Raw genomic sequence first — 14,478 nt, 5'->3', positions numbered from 1 at the left:
TTACATATGTGTATGTACAAAAGCATCATGCACTGCAAATTCAAGCTGTATTTTTAAAAATTCATTTAAAGAAGTGTTTGTGATATAAAACTTTTTTTCCTGGTGAATGCTGATATTGGTGTGATGACTATTTAGCTAGTGTTTAACAAAAAACCCTTCTGTGTTATGCCTGGTAGGTAAATTTTGCTTGGTTAAGGTGGTTAAATCTGTATGTTTGACTTAAACACACATCAGCAATTGTACTTACTTTGGTACAGATAATAAGAGTGTTTTGAAACAAACTTGCTTTTATATAGGGAGGAACTGCAAGAAAAAGCGAGACAGTGGCAAAGCATTGATTTAGTGGAGTAACTTTTAAAATATTTAAATTCATTCTGGCTACTTGTATCAAACCCTTTTTTAAGCATTTGCTACCCTAAGGTAATTTTTTTGTCAAAATGCTTTTTTTTCTTTACCCCTTTAAATAATTTTGGGAATCTATCCTAAGCTCATTCTATCAAAGAAGTCAGCTTTCATGTTGGTTTGAAGGTTTTGCTCTAGTGAGCTCTTATAATCATCCAACTGGCCATGTACACCTGATTCTGAAGTAGTATTCGTGTCAGCCTTTGCACAAGGGCTGTACAATTTGCACCAGATTCACTCCTGTATCAGATTCCTTTGGCCATAACAAAGTGTCTTTAGATCTATCGTTTAGGGGTTTTAATGTCACATTAGGGTATTCTATGTCACCTCTCCCTGTTTGTGGTGTCTTATAGGTTCGTAGGGATTTAATCAGTCAGAATTGTGGATTTAACTGCATGATCGCAACTCTCAAAGGAGAAAAAGCTCAAGTCCTTTACTTCTGCTTTTGAGCTTTCCAGGTCTGGCAGGATTATAGAGGTTTTTGTGCTTCAGGTAAGCAGAAGTAATGTAAAACTCTAAGTGAGGAAACCTATTAAGGCAAGTTTTCTCTTTTATTTTTTTTTAAATGCCAGTGTATTGTGAAGGGCAGTGTTACCTGTTGTCCTTGAAACTAGTGGGAGGCCAAGCATAATGGCATGAGATGGGAGATTACCAAGTCTAGTTTTATCCCTTGTTAAACAATATCGGAAGTTTTTCCTCCATAAAGGCAACAGCTTTGTATAGTGGAAATCTTATGCTAATAAACTACAAGAAATCAGAAAGGTCTAAATATTTTAGACAATTTTATTAAAGGTTTTTCCTTTTGATAGTAAGTTTTTCTGACAGTGGGTGCTATAAAAAAATTAGTTTTCTTGCATTACAGCTTGGTCTTGCAATCCCTCACCCTTTGCCAGTATATTTGCATCAGAAGATTTTAAGAAGAAATAAACTCAGTTTTGTCATTTAGGAATTTTGCTCACAAATTCATCAGATAAATGTTTTGCTAATTTCTGGCTTTGTTTTGGTACTGATTTTAATTCCCACTGACTCCACCAAGACCAAAGTTTCCCTGCTTGTTTCTCAGAGCTTGTCATGTGTTTTGTCTGAGTGAGAATGACTTTGGAAAAGGATTGACACAAGTTTCTTCTTCATAGCAGTAAAAAAAAAACAAAAAACAACACAACCCTTTCCAACCATTTAAGATCATCTTCAAGGAAGAAGACGTATTTGGTGGCTGCTATGGGATTTGCAGCCACTGAGGATGAAGTTGATGAAGTCTTGTTTACTGTGTTTTAGTGTCTGCTGCTTCATTAATCGTCACTTGATCGTGCTCCAAGCCTTGTGTTTTTGCGGTCTAAGTGCAAAGCTTGGGTGCTTTATTTATTCATGCAGTTTCTTTGCAGGGGAAGGTGGCAGTTTAAGTGCTGGTGTGATATCTGACTATGAAAGAACGGAGAGGCTTTCCTTATGTAAAGTCACAAATACCAATGTCCCACATTTGATAAAGGATGTCCAAAGTACTTTAAATCATTATGATAATCAAGTGAAGTTAACACTGTTACTTTTTCTTACCCCCTTTTTCTCTGGGAGCTGTCATTCAGTTAAATACTGACTAAACGATTTTATGTGAGGTGAGCTGTTTGAGGGTTATTTTTCTGGGAGTCCCTTAAGGGCCAGGAATATTCGATATATCTACACTACTCATTACTCAAATTCCACATAGCTGGGAGCAGTTGAAGAAACGCACAAGAGTGTGCTCTGTAGCCTTTCTGAATCCCTGTGTTGTACACTGGTGAGCATCACAACTTAATGTATCCAGAAAAGGGGAGACAATCTTTTCTTGCTGTCATCCAGTTGTGATATATCTTTCCTCCTGTAATCCAGGCATAAATTACTCTCGCTCTTTTTGTTTGTAGTTCCATTTTTTTCCGTTTTTTGCATTGACTAGGATTGTAACAGAGGCTCAGCGGGCTCATTTGTTATGTAAAAGTGAGTGGTGGTTTGAGCCATGAATTCCTCCTGACACTCCCCAGCAACTGGTGGTTGGTCATCCTGCAAGTGAATGGTTAAAGCAAAATATCACAGCATGGATAGGAAATATTTGCACAGAGTGGTCTTGTGCTGAAGTGATGGCAGTGACTATAGGTGCTTAAGTGCTTTAGGTAAGCAGCAGCAGAGTTGTGCAGTGGAAGGGGTTTGAGGAAAAGGGAGAAAGCACTGGGGCAGACTCTTGGTCGACAGGAGAGGAGGGCTGGGAAGAAACTAAGGACAGCTTTTTCAGATGTGGCACCTGCCGGCGCTTTATGTGATGCCGAATTTGATGCTTGAGGAGTGCATGTGAGGAGAGGAGGAAGAAAGGTCCAAGCATGTATCTGATTCCTGAAGGTATCCATTTACAGGACTGTAAATCAGTAGTTGAATCTGTGAGAAGAGAGATTTCTGGCATCATTCCCTATTGGTGTGTGAGCTGGCTGTCTTGAACATGCTGAACACTTTGAAGCCCACTGTAAAGGCCTTTCTATTTGCTGCATGGGGAGTTAAAACCTTGTGGGGTTTGCTGTTTCTTTTTCCAGAGCTCTAGCTTGAATGCACTGGAATGCACAGTTCGGTATTACTTTGGTCCAAAGTTTAAGTATGTCCCGTCATATTTTATAGTCATTCTGTGGAGGATCCACACACTGCTTTTAGCATTTGTGACTCTCTTGTGTATGTAGTGGGGTCATGGGACTTGCTGTGGAGAATATGGAAGTGGCATAGCTGTGCCATCAGAATTACCGTCCTTTAGAAGTTCTCACACTTAAATAGTTTTATTTTTTATTTTAAGCTCTCCACTAAAGGTCCCTAGCTGTGTACAAATATAGTTGCATTAAACAATAGAATTTGGCTATGGAAAAAGATGCTTCTAGGTCATCTAGATTATTGCTTCTGAAATGTTTGATTGGACCTCCCTTCAGAAAATAGCATATAACAGTACAGCCATCACTCAGCTACAGGAAATGCACACGAGCACATCTGTTTAGTACAGGAGGTAGAAGTCAAATGACGTGGGTTGATACTTAAAACCCAACAAGCCGGCATGTGGCTGTGGCTAACAGCAGGACATGTAATGTTCTCCTTCCTCAAGAACTGCATCTATTTTGTTTTGCTCCAGATCCTCATAAACAGCTTGTTTTTGTTGCTCTGTGTCTCATAGACCTGTTTTTAAGTTCCTAGTAGTTGGAAGTGCCAAAATACTTTCGTTATTTCTGACTGTACCCAATTCCAGGCTTTGTGGATCAGGAAGCCTCCTGCCAGTTTCCTATGTTTTTATCTCAGTTTAGATCTTGTACTGCAGCCTTCTGCCTCATGCATTCATATTCTTTTTCTGCTACATTCCTCTGTGTTGGGGTGCTGTCCCGCTGCAGGGAATACCCACTCTTCAGAGAGAGAGAGATGCATCCTGCACCAGGCTGAAGTAACACATCTCCTTAACATTTCATCCTGCAAAAGAGGAGCAGGGGTCTGAGCTGCTGTGCACTAACTGTCCTTGCATGCAGCTGTACAGCATAGCATCTGTGAGGAAAATATATTTATATTTGTATCCCTCAGTCTCTGGTGTAGGGAAGAGAGATGGACTGGTAGAATAGCTGCCTGGGATTGCTTAGCTCTCGCCAGCATGTAGTGATACACGTGCGCTCTGTGGAGTAGCTGATGCACAGTGCTTGCTTCTCCACAGTTTTCATGGTGAGGTGCAGTCCTCAGTGCAAAAAGTCCCAACAAACCTCTTTGTGTAGTGCTCTTTATACTCAAGCCCCATTTATTGTTGCCTTGCCCTCCGGCTGGGTTGAGAAGAGCTGAGCTCTGCTGAGCATGTTGTGTTGGCAGTGCAGCAACCAGGACTCTTGTCCAATCTTTGTTTAAACGTCAAGAGCTGCAGCCTCCAATCCTCCCCCTGGGGACATGGGTCAGTAGTTCTGACTCTCAGGATGTTTCCTTAATGCTAAGCCTAAACTTTTTGGTTTTTTTTCTTAAATTTATCCCATTACATTTCATCTCTTACAGACCCAAACTTTTGTTTGACTAATTCTGGTCTGCTACCTATATATGAAGAATGTAAACAACTTTGCATCTTAAAGTAGGTGTTTGTTTATGTTGGTATTAGTAGCTTTTCCCTGTAAGGGCAGTTTTTTCAGCATGACTCAGTTTTTTGCATGTATATGTTACTTACATTGTATAACAATTATTTTTAGGTAATCGATAAGATGTTGAGTGTTTTGCAGAATGGTTGGCACTACACACAAGCCAAATAGCTGCTGTGTTGGGTCACCATCTGAGTGCCTGGGGCCCAGGACTTCAGAGCATTTCATAAAATGTCTTGATGTTACTTGTTAGTTGCCTTATGAAACCTATCCTTCTAGACATCCTGCTGCATTGTTTGTCTGAAAGTGGGGTAAGCCGCTGTGGGAAATTGTTTTCCCAGCAAGTTTTAATTGGTTGCTGGGAATTACTAAATCACTGGCTGTTATTAAGAATAGGCTTGTTGGTGCGTAAAGGTGTCATGAAATAGTTTTGTGACAGTGGAAAGAAGTGAAGGTGCTAGGGAGTTGCAGGCTGTACTAAATGCTTTAAATGTCTGATCTATCTTAAGGTGAGACAGACTATCTTTAGATTTTTACAATGAAATTTTGAATTTATACTGTATTACTTTGTTGGCTAAGCCAATGTGGAAGAGAGATAAAAATCAAGAAGCTGCAGAGTTCTCACTGTAGTCAGGACTGTTTAGAAGCTTGTGAAGAAGAATAATAACAAATCAGTTCATTACAAGCAACAATCCAACACTGTTTGCTACAAAGACTTTGTAGGGATTTTACAGGACTTTTCTAAAGCTTACTTCCTTTTTCTTTTCTACCTCTAATCCCTGTAGGATAAATATTAACTGGAAGTAGCTCTTCAGTTAAATATGATGGATACTGTTTTGGTATTTGGATACTTGTTCTGTTATGATTTTTTCAGAACTATAAGGGAGAAAGTACCATTACCTTCCTGTTTCATACTGTATTTATAATCTTAAAAACTATTGGCTTTATTTTTTCTGATGTCTTGGTAGTAATTTTGTAAGAGGTCTGTGTGATGTTTACTGGTAATCCATGGGGAGCTGTATGTATGTGCTAGATATCTGAAACAGTCCGTAAAAAAAACCCCAGGAAATTATAAAATTATTTTCTAATACCTTTCCCACCTAAGCAGTGTTATATCCCTGGGATTATTTATGGAGGAGATGTGAAGCATCACAAGACCGGCTTTCTAATTCAGTTTTGAAAATAATTTGTGATGATGCAAGTTGTCAGGCAATCCATATTATCAGAAGCTAGCTAAGGAGGCATGGATTAGCTGAAATGCTCACAGCAATGTTTGTAGCTGCTGAGAAAACTTGAGAGGATAATTGCTAATTAGTTTCAAACAAGACAGGTGAATTAATAATTGCAATTAATGATGTGGGTGAAGGACTTTATTCATTCAATACTTGAATCAAGCTGGGTGGAGCTGCATGTCTACTTGAGAAGATGCTTTGAACTCAGAGTTACTTTGACAGATCGGAGAAGGAGTCTGGAAGTTGGATAGGACCAAGTAGGGCATGGAGGGACAGCTCTGGCATAAAGGTTTGGCTGCATGCCTGCAGGCTGGGAGCAATGGGTCCCAGCAGCAATAACTGCTCACAGCCAGGACTTGAGACAGCAGTCATGATAATGCAAAAGCAAATGCACTGGAGTTTATATGTAGGGTTATTATCTGCAACTCATGTGACAGTAAAGGATATTTTTCTGTAAAAAGAGAATATCTTTTTCTGTGTAGGGAGAGAGTCAGATGGGAGGCTAGGCTTTGCCCAGGACATCACAGCTTTATACTGGTTTTATGTGTCAGCCCTGGAAGGGGTGGTGAACGTCAGCAATTAGAAGAATCAGAAATGTAGACAATATCCTATAAGCAGAGGGTGAAAGAACTGGGTTTTATTTAGTCAGGAGAAAAGACAAAGACCTACTGACAAGAGAGTTAAGCTGGTGTTCAAACTGTGTCAAGAAGAAAAATATGAGATCATCAGGGTCCAGTGCTGGGAGAGATCTGGTAAAGGCTTGAGCAGCATGGGAAAAGGTGTACTTAAAGTGCTGGGATAAACTTGGTGGCAATAAGGGTCACGCAGCATGGAAGGGGCTTCCCTGGAGAGGCTGAGGAGCATCTGTTATGCAGAGTCTTAAGTTCTTGGTCTTTCTTGGCTGTCCTTTTTCAGGACCCTGGCAGATCTTTTTTCTGTGACGATCTCTCTTTTTGCAAATGGCAGTGCAGCATGTGGGATGGTTGATGAGAAAAGCACAAAGCTCTTTTCAACCAGTCCAATTCTTGTTTTGGTGGCTTGGCTGTTGGTAAGCGCTGTGGTAAATTACAGAGAGAGCAATAGTATAACAGTAGTGATAACTACAAAAATAGATCTGTGTTCCAAGGCCTTCTGTTGTTATAAGTTGTATTTTAAGAAATAAATCTTGCTGATGCTTTTTTCCCTGGTGACGCTTAGTTTCCAGGCAGTATTTATGAAAAGCTACTGTGCATTTCTAAGTTAGTTTTCTGTGTCTACACTGTCCTTTAGTTCTTATAATTTTTTTCTGTTTTTTCATGCCATGGTTTCTGTTGGTGGCCCATTACTTTTTCAAATGCACCTGAAGAGTAAGACTTAAGTCTCTTGGTAATCTGTGTGGAGGGGGGATGAGCATCTTCTGTGCATTCTTTACCCTGCTCCTGAACTTGCTGCTCACAGGGAGGTTGGTATTCTTCCATTTTTTTAATCTATTAGGGAAGAACCCCTGATCATTAATTTGAAGTGACTTAATTTAGTGTTTCTCAATCAATATGTTAAGAATGCTCTTAGAACAAGCAGGGGGGAAATAGTATTTTGTGGGAGAAACTGTATTTTTCATCCCATTTAGTATATTTGTTCATGATTTTAAAATAGGTAAAGTTGGGAGTGAGGATTATGACTGTATACTGTAATGATTAGAGAAAGAAAAAAATTTTAGTTGAACCTTCCAGCATTTCAGAGTTCATCTTGGCATTTGACTGAGCAAATAAATGTGTTTTTAATGAAGACTTCAAAAATATATTAGTTTTGTGGTTCAGCTGGGAGGCAAAAGCTGTGGTTTTGTTCACACTTAAAAGTTGTAGGCTGTGTTGCATTTTAATGATGCCATTTGAGCTGCCACAACCAGGGCTTTGCTTGTGTTTCTATGGAAAACTTATATTAAATGGGTTCAATCAGGACATTAAAGAATTATCCCATAATGAAATATGTCATAAGAAAAATTCATTCAAAGTCTTGTTTGGAAAGCTTAGCCAGCCATTTATTAATTATTTACTAATTTTCTTCACTTGCCCTCCCTCCCCCAGTGCATTTTGTGGGTGAGGCTCTTGGCATTTCTTAGCTGGAGGGTAGAGACAGAGTACCAGGTGGGATAGTACCAGGCAGAGCAGCAGAGGGCTGTTTAAGGGAGCCCCTGTGGTCACCCCCACTCCCTGTGTGCCAGGTGTTTCTGCTGCCCCTGAGCTGGGTCCCTCTGGATGGAATCGGGAGGCTCCTGCACAGACCCTGGGGATTGCTCCGGGCCATGTGTGTGGTGGTTGGTGGTGGTGGTGGCAGAGTGTGTCTGCTTATCTCAAGTTAAAAACCCAACCCACGTAGTGTGATTCATGTTTCAACAACCTTGGCTCTGGTACTGCTTTGATCTACAGATATTCTTGTGTTGCTCCAAGTTAAATGCTTAATGTGGGGTACAGCCAGAGAATGTCAGGAAAATGGGAAGAAGAACTTAGGAAGATTTAAAAAAAAAAAACCAAAACAAACCCCCAACTAACCAAGCACCTCTGTTGCTCCCCTGAAAAAACAACAAAACCCAATAAACAAACAAAACACCAAACACACAAACACAAAAAATGCCCAAAAATGAAACTTAAAATCAAAGAGAATTAGTAGAGCCAAAACTTCAAAATTTTGCATAGTCAGCATACAGAAGCTGTAATATATTATGTGTTCCCCTTCTTCCCCCTCTCCCCCCCAGACTGTAAGGAAATGTTTTCCTTTGATGCCACAGCCTAAGTTGAGCAACAATAGTTGTAATAAGTAATGGGATCTGTGCCACTCCTCAGTGGATGGGTGGTTGTATCTTTTTCTTGTACTCCAGATGGGTGGAGGAGTGCAGATGCTTGAGTATGGTGCTGACACTTTGGCCAGAAACTGTCTTATTTCAGTTAGAAAAACATTGCCATATCCCCCCTTTAAATTCTTTTTCTCTTGCAGGGTCTGCAGTTATCACTTCCTTGGGTTTTGCAGGCATTTTTGCTCTCTAATACTTTCTTCCACAGCTCATAGCTGTCCTGTTTTTGTTAACTTTTTGCTCCGAGGCATGGGGGGGACTGCCTGCTGGGACAGCCCCTGCTCGGGCTGCTGACATCTCTGAGGAGTGCTGCAACTCATCTCTTGGGTGTGACGGCTCTAATGTCTTTGCCATGTGCATTACAATAGGGCACAAAACATACATGTGCGTGATCCTGCAGGAGGGGAATGTGGGCAGTTGGTGGAGGGAAAAAATTCCTTCTATTCCCATATTTAATATTGCTCAAGGCTCTGGACTAGATTAAAAAGGGCAAGTAAGCAGAATCCCTGCCAGGGAAGCTAAGCTATTCAGGATTGTCAAGGAGAGGTCTGGAGGAATGTCGTGAGGAATTAAAGCAGGAGCCACATGGAGCATTCTCTCTATGCTTATTTTGTTTGCCCTCCTATGAATTTCTAAGCGTGTGTGGTTCATAGAAGACCCTCTTGAATGAAGAAAGCATCAGTGATAAGGAGAAATCAACACCTTAAGCCAGTTGAATAAGCGTGCATCTATCGGAATATGTTTGTGAAGTGTTTTTATTCCAAAACAGGATAGAGAAAGTACTAATTAAAATTTCATTTGGTTGATATTGGTATAGTTGGTTCCCATTCATGTTAAGAGGATGGCAAAATCAACTTTGAGAATATTGTTATGAATTTGTTTTTAGCTGTAGTACTTATTGCATTTCAATTATAGTATGTGCACATGTAGCTGATACATTTCATTTTTCCATGTATCAAATGAGAATTGTGGAATTTAAGGCTTTATATTCTGGGCATATCATTTGCTTGGGAAAGTTGCAATAAAAATAAAATACAACCTTCACTTACTTGCCAAAAATTAAATTATAGCTCAAACATGAAATGCCTGATGTCACTCCTTCTACCTTTCATTTTTTTAGGAGCTTGTGATGTGATCAGCTGAAGCGAAAACATCTACCTCATGACCTGGCATGTAAGTGAAGGAGGAACTGATACTTAAAAATAAATAAATAAATGTGTGTGTTGGTGTTTACAATATGTAAATTGAATCTATATACCTTCAACTTTCAGATATCACCTTTTAAATGAAAGCCTTCTGAATTTTAAAGGAATATAAAGTCTTTTAAAGGGGAGGAAGTCATAAAAGAAGCTGTTAACAGTAACATTTCAGCCTGCAGGATTCCTTAATCATCTCAGTTAAAAATCTCTCTTATGTATCCCATAATGCTTAAAATGCTGGTAGGCATAGATGGAATAATTTCACCTTACCTCAATATTTGCATGTGCTGCTTCTACTCCTTTTTCTTCCGTGCTTCTTTTCTGGATATAAATTCTGATAGTTGTGATGAATGCGTACTATACATGGTGATACCCTTCCTAAAATTAAATACTCTGCTTGTGCATAAGATTTAGATTCTTGATATTCTCAAGATACTTCATAGTGTACTTTCTGCAGCTTTGTGACACTTCTATTTTATTCCCTTAAGTAAGCAAAAATATTTCAATCCTCTGCAGAGGCATTTTTAGATTTTTTTTTTTTTTTTGTCTGCCCATTCTGCTTTTCTTTTATGTGGCTTAGAGGATTAAAGTGCAGTCAATGCTTTGAGGGGCCAATGTCAGCAGTGAGCTGAGTGTTCCTAATTGGTGCCAACACCTGTCCCTCATTATGAAGCCTTGTTCAAGCTGTCCGGTGAACCGAGGTAACCGGTCTCCCTTGCATGTCTCTAATGTGATTATAAAGCCCTCTCCTCATGCAAGTTTTATTACTTATTCAACTTTTGGACTGATGTGGAAAGTGAAGCTAAGCTATGCCATTTGGCTGGCTACCAAAGATCATAAGGAGTGGTAAAGAGAAGGGATTCACTTATCTCAGTTTCAAGAATTTTAGTTCAAAGCTTGCTTCTGTTTTGACTGTTTAATTTTTTTAAAAAAGCGGGGGGGAAGGGGACAACTGTTTTTTGGTTTTTTCCTCATTTTCAACGTCAAATACTCTGAATTTAGAGACCAGATCTACAGACTCCAACTGAGCTGTGAACATCTGAGTGCAGCTGCTATTGTGCATAACCCATTGATTTTCTGCAAATAGAGCTTTGGCCTTGACTACTCTTGCACCATTGCTTTGTCTTCGAGGGGTCAGGGCTTAGCAATTCTTTTCTACACAAAACCAGCGTCAGCCTCTCCTCCCACCTGATTCTGTACTGTTAGCAGAGCTACAATGCATTGTGCTTTGCCATTGCAGTTGGAAAAGATGACCTCAGACAGATTTCACCAATGAGGTTAATGGCTCAGATGAGATGGATCACTATCATGTTTGGGCTTTACAGGCAAAAGTTTAAGCATGGTTACATTTTTCTGAGTAGTTTGAGTAAGTTTTAAAGCATTTAGCTTGCAGAATTCAAGCATGCAGCAATACAGTGCTGGCTGGAGGTTTTGGGTTACTTCCTTATGAGGGAGGAGAGAGACAGAATAACTTCAGATGTGTATCTTGGAAAGGTTTGAGATAATAAACCTGTAAGAATCACATGAGAGCACTGTTAGTTATCCAGATTTGGAAAACTGTAAGAATAAATGAAAGTGTAGTGGATTCTTAAACTTGAGACATGGAATTGGAAGTCTAGTTATTAAAGAGGTTGGATCTCTGCAGAACAGAAGAGAACCCAAAAGAAAATCCCAAGTGAATAGGGCCCAAAGGTGGCTGTATTTGTACAACTCTTTATTTAATTTCTTCTTAAAGAAGAAAAACTAAAAATCAACAACTCAAATATCCTAGGAATGATCTAGTCTTTTACTTAATAATTTTGACCAGAATAGTTCTGTGAACTGCAATCAACAAACTTTAAGGGCAACAGTATATCAAGTGACAGAATCTGCCGGTTGTTCTCATGACAATCAAAATCTTATCTGATAAACATTTCGGTATTTATCACAGCCCTATAGAAACCCATCTGATCTGTAGTCCACAGAGGTCAGGTTAGGAAGTAATGAATTAAAAAACAATGAAATTCGTAGCACAGAGAGGGATTAATAGGCTATGAGTATGTGTGATTTTAGATTATTTACCTTAGTCAATTAGGGCAGTTGCTGTCTCTGATAATGGTCAGCAGTGGACATCTTGAGAAAGAAAGCATTATAAAATTCATCTGCCTCTGTTTCTTGTAAAATTTTGATTTTGGAATTTCCTGCAGATTGACATGGCATTGTGTTTAGGCAAAATGGAGAACAAAGGCTATTAATTTTCTTCAATATGTTTGCTTTTCAACCTCTGCAATATGCCATAGCATGGAGTTTCTCAAAGTCATTTTGTACATAATGAGGTTTTTTTTTCTTCACTTAATTAAGTTTCTTTTTAATTTTTTGTTTCCCTTGTCTCCTGGGCCATGAGAGGCTATGAGTAGTTGCTTCGTTCTGTTGCTTCTCTTTGCCACTTAAAACAGATCTCCCCTCTTCTTCATCCTCCTTTCACAGATAGTCCCAGTCTGTTTCATCTCTTACCCTAAAGCCATGGCAAACTTTCCTTAGAGCTGTAGTTGGGGGTTTGCATTCTGCATATACTTCTCCCATGGTCTTGAGGGAGCTGGAAGATACTACCTTGCACTTAGCCTGAATGAGTGATCCACTAATGTTACTCATCCATAAAGCTTTCCCTGTATCGCTGAGTGGGTGTAGCAAATGAAACCAGACAGGCTTGTGTCAGTGCTTGTCGCTGCTGCTCTTGGGCCTTCCCAGAAAGATGCTTCTCTTTCATCAATGTGCTGTTTTCCTCCTACACTCATTTGCTACAGGTGGTTTGGGAATGTCCAATTATGGTATTTTAAAAGACACTCAGTTAATGTGTGTGTTTTCATTGTCCTCAGACCTAGAAGTGTCTCACAGGTGCTGTGGTGTGACTGTATATGTACTGACTGGAAATCATAGTCGGTGCTGGGATAGGCCAGCAGCACTCTGACTCACTGGCAGGGGTGTCTGAGGGAGCAGCTTCACGTGCCTGATCCGTGATCTGCTCCCAGATCACAGCTCCTGTGTGAAGAGCCAGTCACTTTTGGTGTTGCAGAGCTGGGGAGGTGGATGGCCAGAGTCAGGGGTGGTTTTATTCTGCCCCAGTCCAAGTGCAGGCTTGATTGTGCCTTCTCTCCTTTGCAGAGCCCCTGGTAACTGGTACAGCTGCAGTCTGCCCCATGTCCTGCAGCTGGGCGAGGTAAGAGCCTGCAGAGAAGGCAGCTTCTTTACAGGACTGTGAAAACCTCCCTGACCCGCTGGAGTTGCATGTACAAAACATAACAGCTGCTGGTTTTGCATTGCATCATGGAGTCTTAAGAATGATGCCACTGTGAAGGTGGTTTGGTTTGGTTTGTTTCATAGTTTCATAGTTTCATAGTTGTACTTTCAGTTGGAACCTCTTTTCCTATTTCTCAGCAGAGATTTTAATACTGCTCTTGACAGCATGGGATTCAATTGCTGCAGCTGCAGCATTTTGTAGCTCTTATCATATGAATAAATGTGGTGAAACACCTTCCTACTTCCATAGCTTGTAGACATTTTCATTCTTGCCAGTAGAGGAGTGCAGAGTGGACAAGAGACTTGTTTTGGAGGCAGACTCATTACCTCACACCTTGGCAGCTTTGGAAGGTCAGCTGTGATAGTTCCTTATCCTCAGGGGATAGAGTGTTCTCTGCTTTCAGAGTCCACCCATTCAAGTCCCCATGTTCTTTGTGAACCACCTTGAGGGTTGGCACTTTTTCTCCTGTGCCAAAAAAGCTGCCTACATCAGCTCGGCTTCAGCACAGCTTGAGAAGGACATGTTTTCTACTAGGAACAGTAGAATACTGATGGTCTAGTCTTACTCCTTTAAATCTTGTTTATTTCCACAGGACAGAAGAGGAAGGAGGAATTTAGAGGACTGTTAATGGTCAGTCCTGATCAGTGTGTCCCCTTATTAAAAAATATAAAAGTATTTTGGTTTCAATTTGGCCATTTGATGAAAAATTGAACCTTACCTGGTTTTCAGGATGCATTTCTTGACTGTTTTCCCAAACAAGATGTGACATTTTTGAAACTTTGGGCAAATAGAATATCCTTTCCTATTTTCAGGATAGCATCAGCCCCAGTGGACAAGTCTTATTTATTTAGTTATCGCTGCAACTCATGTTATGACAGAGAAAAAAATACTATTTTTTGCCTCTACTTTGTACAGAAAAATGCACAAACATCAGTTGACCACAGTATCTCTTTCATAATGTTTTTTCCCCAGCTCAGTTTGGTGATATAGAGAAACCTGGAATGGTATTTATTTTTATAAATCTATTTAAAATATATCTCTTTGACTGAAAGACCCTCTGTGTCCTTTGATGTGCTGTATGTTATAGATTGTAGTACATAATATTAATTTAATTGACCATTAAAATTAATTTAAAATCATTAGCTATTAAGACAGGTTTTTTTTTTTGGCTCTTCAAAAGGTTCTTTAAACTAAAAAGTATTTTAAGAAACCTTATATTAGCTGTTTTCTAATGCCATGAAGTTTTAACATGGAGAATCAAAATAATAAGGCAATTGCATATATACATGTTGTATGAAATGCTAGAAAATGTAGTAGAAAGTTAGTATTCAACCAGAGATTTGCAATATTCCAAATACTATTTAGAGTTCTGGCTGTGACAGTACATTCCCTTTAATTGTTCCTATCCAAAGATCCCCAGTGCACTCTTTATATTTGAGGAAAA

The 14,478-nt window shown here is 39.7% G+C and overlaps 1 protein-coding gene across 11 annotated transcripts in view; it reads left to right on the top strand.

Annotated features, from left to right (window-relative positions):
* Positions 1-14,478, top strand: part of JADE3 (jade family PHD finger 3) — a 63,916-nt gene that overhangs the window by 8,111 nt on the left and 41,327 nt on the right. For 4 of the 11 annotated variants that reach the window (XM_056496222.1, XM_056496241.1, XM_056496231.1 and 1 more), the window contains 2 exons: positions 9,679-9,731; positions 12,899-12,953. The exons of 2 other annotated variants lie outside the window; for them this stretch is intronic. The gene's annotated coding sequence lies outside the window, so the exon portion shown is untranslated. Of the gene's footprint in view, positions 1-7,157; positions 7,173-9,678; positions 9,732-12,898; positions 12,954-14,478 lie in introns of those variants that run through there. 5 more of the 11 variants (XM_056496251.1, XM_056496282.1, XM_056496272.1 and 2 more) reach the window with 2 other exon arrangements.

Source organism: Oenanthe melanoleuca, chromosome 1 (assembly GCF_029582105.1).
Source record: "Oenanthe melanoleuca isolate GR-GAL-2019-014 chromosome 1, OMel1.0, whole genome shotgun sequence".
Taxonomy (NCBI): Eukaryota; Metazoa; Chordata; class Aves; order Passeriformes; family Muscicapidae; genus Oenanthe; species Oenanthe melanoleuca.
This window is presented reverse-complemented; position numbering and strand designations above follow the sequence as displayed.